Genomic DNA, 15,599 nt, shown 5'->3' on the forward strand with positions numbered 1-15,599 from the left:
AGGCGCCAGACTCAAGGGGCTTAGCTTCCTTCGTTCACGATGTGAATCTGTGTATTCTGGTCCTCGTACTAGGGCGTGGGTTCGAATCCAACTTCTGACACGATATGTTTTATGAAAATAACTAGATGAGATGTAATTTTAAAACGTCCAAATTACACAAAACCACGTCAGGATGGCCAAGCGGTCTAAGGCGCCAGACTCATGGGTTCATAGTTCCATAGGTTCAGGATGTGAATCTGTGTATTCTGGTCCACGTTTGAGGGAGTGGGTTCGAATCCTCCTTTGAACACGATATGTTTTATGAAAATAACTGGATGAGATGTAATTTTAAAACGTCCAAATTACACAAAACCACGTCAGGATGGCCAAGCGGTCTAAGGCGCCAGACTCATGGGTTCATAGTTTCACAGGTTCACGATGTGAATCTGTGTATTCTGGTCCACGTTTGAGGGAGTGGGTTCGAATCCTCCTTCGAACACGATATGTTTTATGAGAATAACTGGATGAGATGTAATTTAAAACGTTCAAATTACACAAAACCACGTCAGGATGGCCGTGCGGTCTAAGGCGCCAGACTCAAGGGGCTTTGCTTCCATTGTTCACGATGTGAATCTGTGTATTCTGGTCCTCGTGTGAGGGCGTGGGTTCGAATCCCACTTCGGACACGATATGTTTTATGAAAATAACTGGATGAGATGTAATTTTAAAACGTCCAAATTACACAAAACCACGTCAGGATGGCCGATTGGTCTAAGGCGCCAGACTCAAGGGGCTTAGCTTCTTTCGTTCAAGATGTGAATCTGTGTATTTTGGTCTTCGTATGAGGGCGTGGGTTCGAATCCCACTTCTGACACGATATGTTTTATGAAAATAACTGGATGAGATGTAATTTTAAAACGTTCAAATTACGCAAAACCACGTCAGGATGGCCGTGCGGTCTAAGGCGCCAGACTCAAGGGGTTTAGCTTCCTTCGTTCACGATGTGAATCTGTGTATTCTGGTCCTCGTACTAAGGCGTGGGTTCGAATCCCAGTTCTGACACGATATGTTTTATGAAAATAACTAGATGAGATGTAATTTTAAAACGTCCAAATTACACAAAACAACTTCAGGATGGCCGTGCGGTCTAAGGCGCCAGACTCAAGGGGCTTAGCTTCCTTCGTTCACGATTTGAATCTGTGTATTCTGGTCCTCGTACTAGGGCGTGGGTTCTAATCCCACTTCGGAGACGATATGTTTTATAAAAAAACTGGATGAGATGTAATTTTAAAACGTCCAAATTACACAAAACCACGTCAGGATGGCCGAGTGGTCTAAGGCGCCAGACTCATGGGTTCATAGTTCAATAGGTTCACGATGTGAATCTGTGTATTCTGGTCTTCGTATGAGGGCGTGGGTTCGAATCCCACTTCGAACGCGATATGTTTTATGAAAATAACTGGATGAGATGTAATTGAAAACGTTCAAATTACACAAAACCACGTCAGGATGGCCGTGCGGTCTAAGGCGCCAGACTCAAGGGGCTTTGCTTCCATTGTTCACGATGTGAATCTGTGTATTCTGGTCCTCGTGTGAGGGCGTGGGTTCGAATCCCACTTCGGACACGATATGTTTTATGAAAATAACTGGATGAGATGTAATTTTAAAACGTCCAAATTACACAAAACCACGTCAGGATGGCCGATTGGTCTAAGGCGCCAGACTCAAGGGGCTTAGCTTCTTTCGTTCAAGATGTGAATCTGTGTATTTTGGTCTTCGTATGAGGGCGTGGGTTCGAATCCCACTTCTGACACGATATGTTTTATGAAAATAACTGGATGAGATGTAAATTTAAAACGTTCAAATTACGCAAAACCACGTCAGGATGGCCGTGCGGTCTAAGGCGCAAGAGTCAAGTGGCTTAGCTTCCTTCGTTCACGATGTGAATCTTTGTATTCTGGTCTTCGTATGAGGGCGTGGGTTCGAATCCCACTTCGAACGCGATATGTGTTATGAAAATAACTGGAGGAGATGTAAATTTAACCGTCAATATTACACAAAACCACGTCAGGATGGCCGAGCGAACTAAGGCTCCAGACTCAAGGGGCTTAGCTTCCTTCGTTCACGATTAGAATCTGTGTATTCTGGTCCTCGTATGAGGACGTTTGTTCGAATCCCACTTCGAACGCGATATGTTTTATGAAAATAACTGGATGAGATGTAATTTTAAAACGTTCAAATTACACAAAACCACGTTAGGATGGCCGTGCGGTCTAAGGTGCCAGACTAAAGGGGCTTAGCTTCCCTCGTTCACGATGAGAATCTGTGTATTCTGGTCCTCGTATAAGGGCGTGGGTTCGAATCACACTTCTGACACGATATGTGTTATGAAAATAACTGGAGGAGATGTAAATTTAACCGTCAATATTACACAAACCCACGTCAGGATGGCCGAGCGAACTAAGGCTCCAGACTCAAGGGGCTTAGCTTCCTTCGTTCACGATTAGAATCTGTGTATTCTGGTCCTCGTATGAGGACGTGGGTTCGAATCCCACTTCGAACTCGATATGTTTTATGAAAATAACTGGATGAGATGTAATTTTAAAACGTCCAAATTACACAAAAGCACGTCAGGATGGCCGAGCGGTCTAAGGCGCCAGACTCAAGGGGATTAGCTTCCTTCGATCACGATGTGAATCTGTGTATTCTGGTCCTCGTACTAGGGCATGGGTTCGAATCCCACTTCTGACACGATATGTTTTATGAAAATAACTAGATGAGATGTAATTTTAAAACGTCCAAATTACACAAAACAACTTCAGGATGGCCGTGCGGTCTAAGGCGCCAGACTCAACGGGCTAAGCTTCCTTCGTTCACGATGTGAATCTGTGTATTCTGGTCCTCGTATGAGGACGTGGGTTCGAATCCAACTTCGAACTCGATATGTTTTATGAAAATAACTGGATGAGATGTAATTTTAAAACGTCCAAATTACACAAAACCGCGTCAGGATGGCCGAGCGGTCTAAGGCGCCAGACTCAAGGGGCTTAGCATCCTTCGTTCACGATGTGAATCTGTGTATTCTGGTCCTCGTACTAGGGCGTGGGTTCCAATCCCACTTCTGACACGATATGTTTTATGAAAATAACTAGATGAGATGTAATTTTAAAACGTCCAAATTACACAAAACAACTTCAGGATGGCCGTGCGGTCTAAGGCGCCAGACTCAAGGGGCTTAGCTTCCTTCGTTCACGATGTGAATCTGTGTATTCTGGTCCTCGTACTAGGGCGTGGGTTCGAATCCCACTTCGGACACGATATGTTTTATGATAATAACTAGATGATATGTAATTTTAAAACGTCCAAATTACACAAAACCACGTCAGGATGGCCAAGCGGTCTAAGGCGCCAGACTCATGGGTTCATAGTTCAATAGGTTCACGATGTGAATCTGTGTATTCTGGTCTTCGTATGAGGGCGTGGGTTCGAATCCCACTTCGAACGCGATATGTTTTATGAAAACAACTGGATGAGATGTAATTTAAAACGTTCAAATTACACAAAACCACGTCAGGATGGCCGTGCGGTCTAAGGCGCCAGACTCAAGGGGCTTTGCTTCCATTGTTCACGATGTGAATCTGTGTATTCTGGTCCTCGTGTGAGGGCGTGGGTTCGAATCCCACTTCTGACACGATATGTTTTATGAAAATAGCTGGATGAGATGTAATTTAAAACGTCCAAATTACACAAAACCACGTCAGGATGGCCGATTGGTCTAAGGCGCCAGACTCAAGGGGCTTAGCTTCTTTCGTTCAAGATGTGAATCTGTGTATTCTGGTCTTCGTATGAGGGCGTGGGTTCGAATCCCACTTCTGACACGATATGTTTTATGAAAATAACTGGATGAGATGTAATTTTAAAACGTTCAAATTACACAAAACCACGTCAGGATGGCCGTGCGGTCTAAGGCGCCAGACTCAAGAGGCTTAGCTTCCTTCGTTCACGATGTGAATCTGTGTATTCTGGTCCTCGTGTGAGGGCGTGGGTTCGAATCCCACTTCGGACACGATATGTTTTATGAAAATAACTGGATGAGATGTAATTTTAAAACGTCCAAATTACACACAACCACGTCAGGATGGCCGATTGGTCTAAGGCGCCAGACTCAAGGGGCTTAGCTTCTTTCGTTCAAGATGTGAATCTGTGTATTTTGGTCTTCGTATGAGGGCGTGGGTTCGAATCCCACTTCTGACACGATATGTTTTATGAAAATAACTGGATGAGATGTAATTTTAAAACGTTCAAATTACACAAAACCACGTCAGGATGGCCGTGCGGTCTAAGGCGCCAGACTCAAGAGGCTTAGCTTCCTTCGTTCACGATGTGAATCTGTGTATTCTGGTCCTCGTACTAGGGCGTGGGTTCGAATCCAACTTCTGACACGATATGTTTTATGAAAATAACTAGATGAGATGTAATTTTAAAACGTCCAAATTACACAAAACCACGTCAGGATGGCCAAGCGGTCTAAGGCGCCAGACTCATGGATTCATAGTTCCATAGGTTCACGATGTGAATCTGTGTATTCTGGTCCACGTTTGAGGGAGTGGGTTCGAATCCTCCTTCGAACACGATATGTTTTATGAAAATAACTGGATGAGATGTAATTTTAAAACGTTCAAATTACACAAAACCACGTCAGGATGGCCGTGCGGTCTAAGGTGCCAGACTAAAGGGGCTTAGCTTCCTTCGTTCACGATGTGAATCTGTGTATTCTGGTCCTCGTATGAGGGCGTGGGTTCGAATCCCACTTCTGACACGATATGTTTTATGAAAAAAACTGGATGAGATGTAATTTTAAAGCGTCCAAATTACACAAAACCACGTCAGGATGGCCGTGCGGTCTAAGGCGCCAGGCTCAAGAGGCTTAGCTTCCTTCGTTCACGATGTGAATCTGTGTATTCTGGTCCTCGTACTAGGGCGTGCGTTCGAATCCAACTTCTGACACGATATGTTTTATGAAAATAACTAGATGAGATGTAATTTTAAAACGTCCAAATTACACAAAACCACGTCAGGATGGCCAAGCGGTCTAAGGCGCCAGACTCATGGGTTCATAGTTCCATAGGTTCACGATGTGAATCTGTGTATTCTGGTCCACGTTTGAGGGAGTGGGTTCGAATCCTCCTTCGAACACGATATGTTTTATGAAAATAACTGGATGAGATGTAATTTTAAAACGTTCAAATTACACAAAACCACGTCAGGATGGCCGTGCGGTCTAAGGTGCCAGACTAAAGGGGCTTAGCTTCCTTCGTTCACGATGTGAATCTGTGTATTCTGGTCCTCGTATGAGGGCGTGGTTTCGAATCCCACTTCTGACACGATATGTTTTATGAAATTAACTGGATGAGATGTAATTTTAAAACGTCCAAATTACACAAAACCACGTCAGGATGGCCGAGCGGTCTAAGGCGCCAGACTCAAGGGGCTTAGCTTCCTTCGTTCACGATGTGAATCTGTGTATTCTGGTCCTCGTACTAGGGCGTGGGTTCGAATCCAACTTCTGACACGATATGTTTTATGAAAATAACTAGATGAGATGTAATTTTAAAACGTCCAAATTACACAAAACCACGTCAGGATGGCCAAGCGGTCTAAGGCGCCAGACTCATGGGTTCATAGTTCCATAGGTTCAGGATGTGAATCTGTGTATTCTGGTCCACGTTTGAGGGAGTGGGTTCGAATCCTCCTTTGAACACGATATGTTTTATGAAAATAACTGGATGAGATGTAATTTTAAAACGTCCAAATTACACAAAACCACGTCAGGATGGCCAAGCGGTCTAAGGCGCCAGACTCATGGGTTCATAGTTTCACAGGTTCACGATGTGAATCTGTGTATTCTGGTCCACGTTTGAGGGAGTGGGTTCGAATCCTCCTTCGAACACGATATGTTTTATGAGAATAACTGGATGAGATGTAATTTAAAACGTTCAAATTACACAAAACCACGTCATGATGGCCGTGCGGTCTAAGGCGCCAGACTCAAGGGGCTTTGCTTCCATTGTTCACGATGTGAATCTGTGTATTCTGGTCCTCGTGTGAGGGCGTGGGTTCGAATCCCACTTCGGACACGATATGTTTTATGAAAATAACTGGATGAGATGTAATTTTAAAACGTCCAAATTACACAAAACCACGTCACGATGGCCGATTGGTCTAAGGCGCCAGACTCAAGGGGCTTAGCTTCTTTCGTTCAAGATGTGAATCTGTGTATTTTGGTCTTCGTATGAGGGCGTGGGTTCGAATCCCACTTCTGACACGATATGTTTTATGAAAATAACTGGATGAGATGTAATTTTAAAACGTTCAAATTACGCAAAACCACGTCAGGATGGCCGTGCGGTCTAAGGCGCCAGACTCAAGGGGCTTAGCTTCCTTCGTTCACGATTTGAATCTGTGTATTCTGGTCCTCGTACTAGGGCGTGGGTTCGAATCCCACTTCGGAGACGATATGTTTTATAAAAAAACTGGATGAGATGTAATTTTAAAACGTCCAAATTACACAAAACCACGTCAGGATGGCCGAGTGGTCTAAGGCGCCAGACTCATGGGTTCATAGTTCAATAGGTTCACGATGTGAATCTGTGTATTCTGGTCTTCGTATGAGGGCGTGGGTTCGAATCCCACTTCGAACGCGATATGTTTTATGAAAATAACTGGATGAGATGTAATTGAAAACGTTCAAATTACACAAAACCACGTCAGGATGGCCGTGCGGTCTAAGGCGCCAGACTCAAGGGGCTTTGCTTCCATTGTTCACGATGTGAATCTGTGTATTCTGGTCCTCGTGTGAGGGCGTGGGTTCGAATCCCACTTCGGACACGATATGTTTTATGAAAATAACTGGATGAGATGTAATTTTAAAACGTCCAAATTACACAAAACCACGTCAGGATGGCCGATTGGTCTAAGGCGCCAGACTCAAGGGGCTTAGCTTCTTTCGTTCAAGATGTGAATCTGTGTATTTTGGTCTTCGTATGAGGGCGTGGGTTCGAATCCCACTTCTGACACGATATGTTTTATGAAAATAACTGGATGAGATGTAATTTTAAAACGTTCAAATTACGCAAAACCACGTCAGGATGGCCGTGCGGTCTAAGGCGCAAGAGTCAAGTGGCTTAGCTTCCTTCGTTCACGATGTGAATCTTTGTATTCTGGTCTTCGTATGAGGGCGTGGGTTCGAATCCCACTTCGAACGCGATATGTGTTATGAAAATAACTGGAGGAGATGTAAATTTAACCGTCAATATTACACAAAACCACGTCAGGATGGCCGAGCGAACTAAGGCTCCAGACTCAAGGGGCTTAGCTTCCTTCGTTCACGATTAGAATCTGTGTATTCTGGTCCTCGTATGAGGACGTTTGTTCGAATCCCACTTCGAACGCGATATGTTTTATGAAAATAACTGGATGAGATGTAATTTTAAAACGTTCAAATTACACAAAACCACGTTAGGATGGCCGTGCGGTCTAAGGTGCCAGACTAAAGGGGCTTAGCTTCCCTCGTTCACGATGAGAATCTGTGTATTCTGGTCCTCGTATAAGGGCGTGGGTTCGAATCACACTTCTGACACGATATGTGTTATGAAAATAACTGGAGGAGATGTAAATTTAACCGTCAATATTACACAAACCCACGTCAGGATGGCCGAGCGAACTAAGGCTCCAGACTCAAGGGGCTTAGCTTCCTTCGTTCACGATTAGAATCTGTGTATTCTGGTCCTCGTATGAGGACGTGGGTTCGAATCCCACTTCGAACTCGATATGTTTTATGAAAATAACTGGATGAGATGTAATTTTAAAACGTCCAAATTACACAAAACCACGTCAGGATGGCCGAGCGGTCTAAGGCGCCAGACTCAAGGGGATTAGCTTCCTTCGATCACGATGTGAATCTGTGTATTCTGGTCCTCGTACTAGGGCATGGGTTCGAATCCCACTTCTGACACGATATGTTTTATGAAAATAACTAGATGAGATGTAATTTTAAAACGTCCAAATTACACAAAACAACTTCAGGATGGCCGTGCGGTCTAAGGCGCCAGACTCAACGGGCTAAGCTTCCTTCGTTCACGATGTGAATCTGTGTATTCTGGTCCTCGTATGAGGACGTGGGTTCGAATCCAACTTCGAACTCGATATGTTTTATGAAAATAACTGGATGAGATGTAATTTTAAAACGTCCAAATTACACAAAACCGCGTCAGGATGGCCGAGCGGTCTAAGGCGCCAGACTCAAGGGGCTTAGCATCCTTCGTTCACGATGTGAATCTGTGTATTCTGGTCCTCGTACTAGGGCGTGGGTTCCAATCCCACTTCTGACACGATATGTTTTATGAAAATAACTAGATGAGATGTAATTTTAAAACGTCCAAATTACACAAAACAACTTCAGGATGGCCGTGCGGTCTAAGGCGCCAGACTCAAGGGGCTTAGCTTCCTTCGTTCAAGATGTGAATCTGTGTATTCTGGTCCTCGTACTAGGGCGTGGGTTCGAATCCCACTTCGGACACGATATGTTTTATGATAATAACTAGATGATATGTAATTTTAAAACGTCCAAATTACACAAAACCACGTCAGGATGGCCAAGCGGTCTAAGGCGCCAGACTCATGGGTTCATAGTTCAATAGGTTCACGATGTGAATCTGTGTATTCTGGTCTTCGTATGAGGGCGTGGGTTCGAATCCCACTTCGAACGCGATATGTTTTATGAAAACAACTGGATGAGATGTAATTTAAAACGTTCAAATTACACAAAACCACGTCAGGATGGCCGTGCGGTCTAAGGCGCCAGACTCAAGGGGCTTTGCTTCCATTGTTCACGATGTGAATCTGTGTATTCTGGTCCTCGTGTGAGGGCGTGGGTTCGAATCCCACTTCTGACACGATATGTTTTATGAAAATAGCTGGATGAGATGTAATTTAAAACGTCCAAATTACACAAAACCACGTCAGGATGGCCGATTGGTCTAAGGCGCCAGACTCAAGGGGCTTAGCTTCTTTCGTTCAAGATGTGAATCTGTGTATTTTGGTCTTCGTATGAGGGCGTGGGTTCGAATCCCACTTCTGACACGATATGTTTTATGAAAATAACTGGATGAGATGTAATTTTAAAACGTTCAAATTACACAAAACCACGTCAGGATGGCCGTGCGGTCTAAGGCGCCAGACTCAAGAGGCTTAGCTTCCTTCGTTCACGATGTGAATCTGTGTATTCTGGTCCTCGTACTAGGGCGTGGGTTCGAATCCAACTTCTGACACGATATGTTTTATGAAAATAACTAGATGAGATGTAATTTTAAAACGTCCAAATTACACAAAACCACGTCAGGATGGCCAAGCGGTCTAAGGCGCCAGACTCATGGATTCATAGTTCCATAGGTTCACGATGTGAATCTGTGTATTCTGGTGCACGTTTGAGGGAGTGGGTTCGAATCCTCCTTCGAACACGATATGTTTTATGAAAATAACTGGATGAGATGTAATTTTAAAACGTTCAAATTACACAAAACCACGTCAGGATGGCCGTGCGGTCTAAGGTGCCAGACTAAAGGGGCTTAGCTTCCTTCGTTCACGATGTGAATCTGTGTATTCTGGTCCTCGTATGAGGGCGTGGGTTCGAATCCCACTTCTGACACGATATGTTTTATGAAAAAAACTGGATGAGATGTAATTTTAAAGCGTCCAAATTACACAAAACCACGTCAGGATGGCCGTGCGGTCTAAGGCGCCAGGCTCAAGGGGCTTAGCTTCCTTCGTTCACGATGTGAATCTGTGTATTCTGGTCCTCGTACTGGGGCGTGGGTTCGAATCCCACTTCTGACACGATATGTTTTATGAAAATAACTAGATGAGATGTAATTTTAAAACGTCCAAATTACATAAAACCACGTCAGGATGGCCAAGCGGTCTAAGGCGCCAGACTCATGGGTTCATAGTTCCATAGGTTCACGATGTGAATCTGTGTATTCTGGTCTTCGTATGAGTGCGTGGGTTCGAATCCTACTTCGAACGCGATATGTTTATGAAAATAACTGGATGAGATGTAATTTAAAACGTTCAAATTACACAAAACCACGTCAGGATGGCCGTGCGGTCTAAGGCGCCAGGGTCAAGGGGCTTAGCTTCCTTCGTTCACGATGTGAATCTTTGTATTCTGGTCTTCGTATGAGGGCGTGGGTTCGAATCCCACTTCGAACGCGATATGTGTTATGAAAATAACTGGAGGAGATGTAAATTTAACCGTCAATATTACACAAAACCACGTCAGGATGGCCGAGCGAACTAAGGCTCCAGACTCAAGGGGCTTAGCTTCCTTCGTTCACGATTAGAATCTGTGTATTCTGGTCCTCGTATGAGGACGTGGGTTCGAATCCCACTTCGAACGCGATATGTTTTATGAAAATAACTGGATGAGATGTAATTTTAAAACGTTCAAATTACACAAAACCAGTCAGGATGGCCGTGCGGTCTAAGGTGCCAGACTAAAGGGGCTTAGCTTCCCTCGTTCACGATGAGAATCTGTGTATTCTGGTCCTCGTATAAGGGCGTGGGTTCGAATCACACTTCTGACACGATATGTGTTATGAAAATAACTGGAGGAGATGTAAATTTAACCGTCAATATTACACAAACCCACGTCAGGATGGCCGAGCGAACTAAGGCTCCAGACTCAAGGGGCTTAGCTTCCTTCGTACCTCATTAGAATCTGTGTATTCTGGTCCTCGTATGAGGACGTGGGTTCGAATCCCACTTCGAACTCGATATGTTTTATGAAAATAACTGGATGAGATGTAATTTTAAAACGTACAAATTACACAAAACCACGTCAGGATGGCCGAGCGGTCTAAGGCGCCAGACTCAAGGGGATTAGCTTCCTTCGATCACGATGTGAATCTGTGTATTCTGGTCCTCGTACTAGGGCATGGGTTCGAATCCCACTTCTGACACGATATGTTTTATGAAAATAACTAGATGAGATGTAATTTTAAAACGTCCAAATTACACAAAACAACTTCAGGATGGCCGTGCGGTCTAAGGCGCCAGACTCAAGGGGCTTAGCTTCCTTCGTTCACGATGTGAATCTGTGTATTCTGGTCCTCGTACTAGGGCGTGGGTTCGAATCCCACTTCGGACACGATATGTTTTATGATAATAACTAGATGATATGTAATTTTAAAACGTCCAAATTACACAAAACCACGTCAGGATGGCCAAGCGGTCTAAGGCGCCAGACTCATGGGTTCATAGTTCAATAGGTTCACGATGTGAATCTGTGTATTCTGGTCTTCGTATGAGGGCGTGGGTTCGAATCCCACTTCGAACGCGATATGTTTTATGAAAACAACTGGATGAGATGTAATTTAAAACGTTCAAATTACACAAAACCACGTCAGGATGGCCGTGCGGTCTAAGGCGCCAGACTCAAGGGGCTTTGCTTCCATTGTTCACGATGTGAATCTGTGTATTCTGGTCCTCGTGTGAGGGCGTGGGTTCGAATTCCACTTCTGACACGATATGTTCTATGAAAATAACTGGATGAGATGTAATTTAAAACGTTCAAATTACACAAAACCACGTCAGGATGGCCGTGAGGTCTAAGGCGCCAGGGTCAAGGGGCTTAGCTTCCTTCGTTCACGATGTGAATCTTTGTATTCTGGTCTTCGTATGAGGGCGTGGGTTCGAATCCCACTTCGAACGCGATATGTGTTATGAAAATAACTGGAGGAGATGTAAATTTAACCGTCAATATTACACAAAACCACGTCAGGATGGCCGAGCGAACTAAGGCTCCAGACTCAAGGGGCTTAGCTTCCTTCGTTCACGATTAGAATCTGTGTATTCTGGTCCTCGTATGAGGACGTGGGTTCGAATCCCACTTCGAACGCGATATGTTTTATGAAAATAACTGGATGAGATGTAAATTTAAAACGTTCAAATTACACAAAACCAGTCAGGATGGCCGTGCGGTCTAAGGTGCCAGACTAAAGGGGCTTAGCTTCCCTCGTTCACGATGAGAATCTGTGTATTCTGGTCCTCGTATAAGGGCGTGGGTTCGAATCACACTTCTGACACGATATGTGTTATGAAAATAACTGGAGGAGATGTAAATTTAACCGTCAATATTACACAAACCCACGTCAGGATGGCCGAGCGAACTAAGGCTCCAGACTCAAGGGGCTTAGCTTCTTTCGTACACGATTAGAATCTGTGTATTCTGGTCCTCGTATGAGGACGTGGGTTCGAATCCCACTTCGAACTCGATATGTTTTATGAAAATAACTGGATGAGATGTAATTTTAAAACGTACAAATTACACAAAACCACGTCAGGATGGCCGAGCGGTCTAAGGCGCCAGACTCAAGGGGATTAGCTTCCTTCGATCACGATGTGAATCTGTGTATTCTGGTCCTCGTACTAGGGCATGGGTTCGAATCCCACTTCTGACACGATATGTTTTATGAAAATAACTAGATGAGATGTAATTTTAAAACGTCCAAATTACACAAAACAACTTCAGGATGGCCGTGCGGTCTAAGGCGCCAGACTCAACGGGCTAAGCTTCCTTCGTTCACGATGTGAATCTGTGTATTCTGGTCCTCGTATGAGGACGTGGGTTCGAATCCCACTTCGAACTCGATATGTTTTATGAAAATAACTGGATGAGATGTAATTTTAAAACGTCCAAATTACACAAAACCGCGTCAGGTTGGCCGAGCGGTCTAAGGCGCCAGACTCAAGGGGCTTAGCATCCTTCGTTCACGATGTGAATCTGTGTATTCTGGTCCTCGTACTAGGGCGTGGGTTCCAATCCCACTTCTGACACGATATGTTTTATGAAAATAACTAGATGAGATGTAATTTTAAAACGTCCAAATTACACAAAACAACTTCAGGATGGCCGTGCGGTCTAAGGCGCCAGACTCAAGGGGCTTAGCTTCCTTCGTTCACGATGTGAATCTGTGTATTCTGGTCCTCGTACTAGGGCGTGGGTTCGAATCCCACTTCGGACACGATATGTTTTATGATAATAACTAGATGATATGTAATTTTAAAACGTCCAAATTACACAAAACCACGTCAGGATGGCCAAGCGGTCTAAGGCGCCAGACTCATGGGTTCATAGTTCAATAGGTTCACGATGTGAATCTGTGTATTCTGGTCTTCGTATGAGGGCGTGGGTTCGAATCCCACTTCGAACGCGATATGTTTTATGAAAACAACTGGATGAGATGTAATTTAAAACGTTCAAATTACACAAAACCACGTCAGGATGGCCGTGCGGTCTAAGGCGCCAGACTCAAGGGGCTTTGCTTCCATTGTTCACGATGTGAATCTGTGTATTCTGGTCCTCGTGTGAGGGCGTGGGTTCGAATTCCACTTCTGACACGATATGTTCTATGAAAATAACTGGATGAGATGTAATTTAAAACGTTCAAATTACACAAAACCACGTCAGGATGGCCGTGCGGTCTAAGGCGCCAGGGTCAAGGGGCTTAGCTTCCTTCGTTCACGATGTGAATCTTTGTATTCTGGTCTTCGTATGAGGGCGTGGGTTCGAATCCCACTTCGAACGCGATATGTGTTATGAAAATAACTGGAGGAGATGTAAATTTAACCGTCAATATTACACAAAACCACGTCAGGATGGCCGAGCGAACTAAGGCTCCAGACTCAAGGGGCTTAGCTTCCTTCGTTCACGATTAGAATCTGTGTATTCTGGTCCTCGTATGAGGACGTGGGTTCGAATCCCACTTCGAACGCGATATGTTTTATGAAAATAACTGGATGAGATGTAATTTTAAAACGTTCAAATTACACAAAACCAGTCAGGATGGCCGTGCGGTCTAAGGTGCCAGACTAAAGGGGCTTAGCTTCCCTCGTTCACGATGAGAATCTGTGTATTCTGGTCCTCGTATAAGGGCGTGGGTTCGAATCACACTTCTGACACGATATGTGTTATGAAAATAACTGGAGGAGATGTAAATTTAACCGTCAATATTACACAAACCCACGTCAGGATGGCCGAGCGAACTAAGGCTCCAGACTCAAGGGGCTTAGCTTCCTTCGTACACGATTAGAATCTGTGTATTCTGGTCCTCGTATGAGGACGTGGGTTCGAATCCCACTTCGAACTCGATATGTTTTATGAAAATAACTGGATGAGATGTAATTTTAAAACGTACAAATTACACAAAACCACGTCAGGATGGCCGAGCGGTCTAAGGCGCCAGACTCAAGGGGATTAGCTTCCTTCGATCACGATGTGAATCTGTGTATTCTGGTCCTCGTACTAGGGCATGGGTTCGAATCCCACTTCTGACACGATATGTTTTATGAAAATAACTAGATGAGATGTAATTTTAAAACGTCCAAATTACACAAAACAACTTCAGGATGGCCGTGCGGTCTAAGGCGCCAGACTCAACGGGCTAAGCTTCCTTCGTTCACGATGTGAATCTGTGTATTCTGGTCCTCGTATGAGGACGTGGGTTCGAATCCCACTTCGAACTCGATATGTTTTATGAAAATAACTGGATGAGATGTAATTTTAAAACGTCCAAATTACACAAAACCGCGTCAGGTTGGCCGAGCGGTCTAAGGCGCCAGACTCAAGGGGCTTAGCATCCTTCGTTCACGATGTGAATCTGTGTATTCTGGTCCTCGTACTAGGGCGTGGGTTCCAATCCCACTTCTGACACGATATGTTTTATGAAAATAACTAGATGAGATGTAATTTTAAAACGCCCAAATTACACAAAACAACTTCAGGATGGCCGTGCGGTCTAAGGCGCCAGACTCAAGGGGCTTAGCTTCCTTCGTTCACGATGTGAATCTGTGTATTCTGGTCCTCGTACTAGGGCGTGGGTTCGAATCCCACTTCGGACACGATATGTTTTATGATAATAACTAGATGATATGTAATTTTAAAACGTCCAAATTACACAAAACCACGTCAGGATGGCCAAGCGGTCTAAGGCGCCAGACTCATGGGTTCATAGTTCAATAGGTTCACGATGTGAATCTGTGTATTCTGGTCTTCGTATGAGGGCGTGGGTTCGAATCCCACTTCGAACGCGATATGTTTTATGAAAACAACTGGATGAGATGTAATTTAAAACGTTCAAATTACACAAAACCACGTCAGGATGGCCGTGCGGTCTAAGGCGCCAGACTCAAGGGGCTTTGCTTCCATTGTTCACGATGTGAATCTGTGTATTCTGGTCCTCGTGTGAGGGCGTGGGTTCGAGTTCCACTTCTGACACGATATGTTCTATGAAAATAACTGGATAAGATGTAATTTTAAAACGTCCAAATTACACAAAACCACGTCAGGATGGCCGATTGGTCTAAGGCGCCAGACTCAAGGGGCTTAGCTTCTTTCGTTCAAGATGTGAATCTGTGTATTCTGGTCTTCGTATGAGGGCGTGGGTTCGAATCCAACTTCTGACACGATATGTTTTATGAAAATAACTGGATGAGATGTAATTTTAAAACGTTCAAATTACACAAAACCACGTCAGGATGGCCGTGCGGTCTAAGGCGCCAGA

At 44.3% G+C, this 15,599-nt stretch overlaps 2 non-coding genes across 2 annotated transcripts; both read left to right on the forward strand.

Moving 5' to 3' along the window:
• Positions 1 to 4,676: 4,676 nt before the first annotated feature.
• TRNAF-AAA (transfer RNA phenylalanine (anticodon AAA)) lies at positions 4,677 to 4,798 on the forward strand. The gene is made up of 2 exons: positions 4,677 to 4,714; positions 4,753 to 4,798. It is a non-coding gene; the product is annotated as a tRNA-Phe (tRNA).
• A 4,765-nt stretch (positions 4,799 to 9,563) lies between these two features.
• On the forward strand, positions 9,564 to 9,685 carry TRNAF-AAA (transfer RNA phenylalanine (anticodon AAA)). The gene is made up of 2 exons: positions 9,564 to 9,601; positions 9,640 to 9,685. It is a non-coding gene; the product is annotated as a tRNA-Phe (tRNA).
• The last annotated feature ends 5,914 nt before the right edge of the window (positions 9,686 to 15,599 follow it).

The sequence above is a fragment of the Phalangium opilio genome, unplaced genomic scaffold (genome assembly GCF_054372755.1).
Source record: "Phalangium opilio isolate 3A_F unplaced genomic scaffold, DU_Popi_V2 ptg000061l_1, whole genome shotgun sequence".
Lineage (NCBI taxonomy): Eukaryota > Metazoa > Arthropoda > Arachnida > Opiliones > Phalangiidae > Phalangium > Phalangium opilio.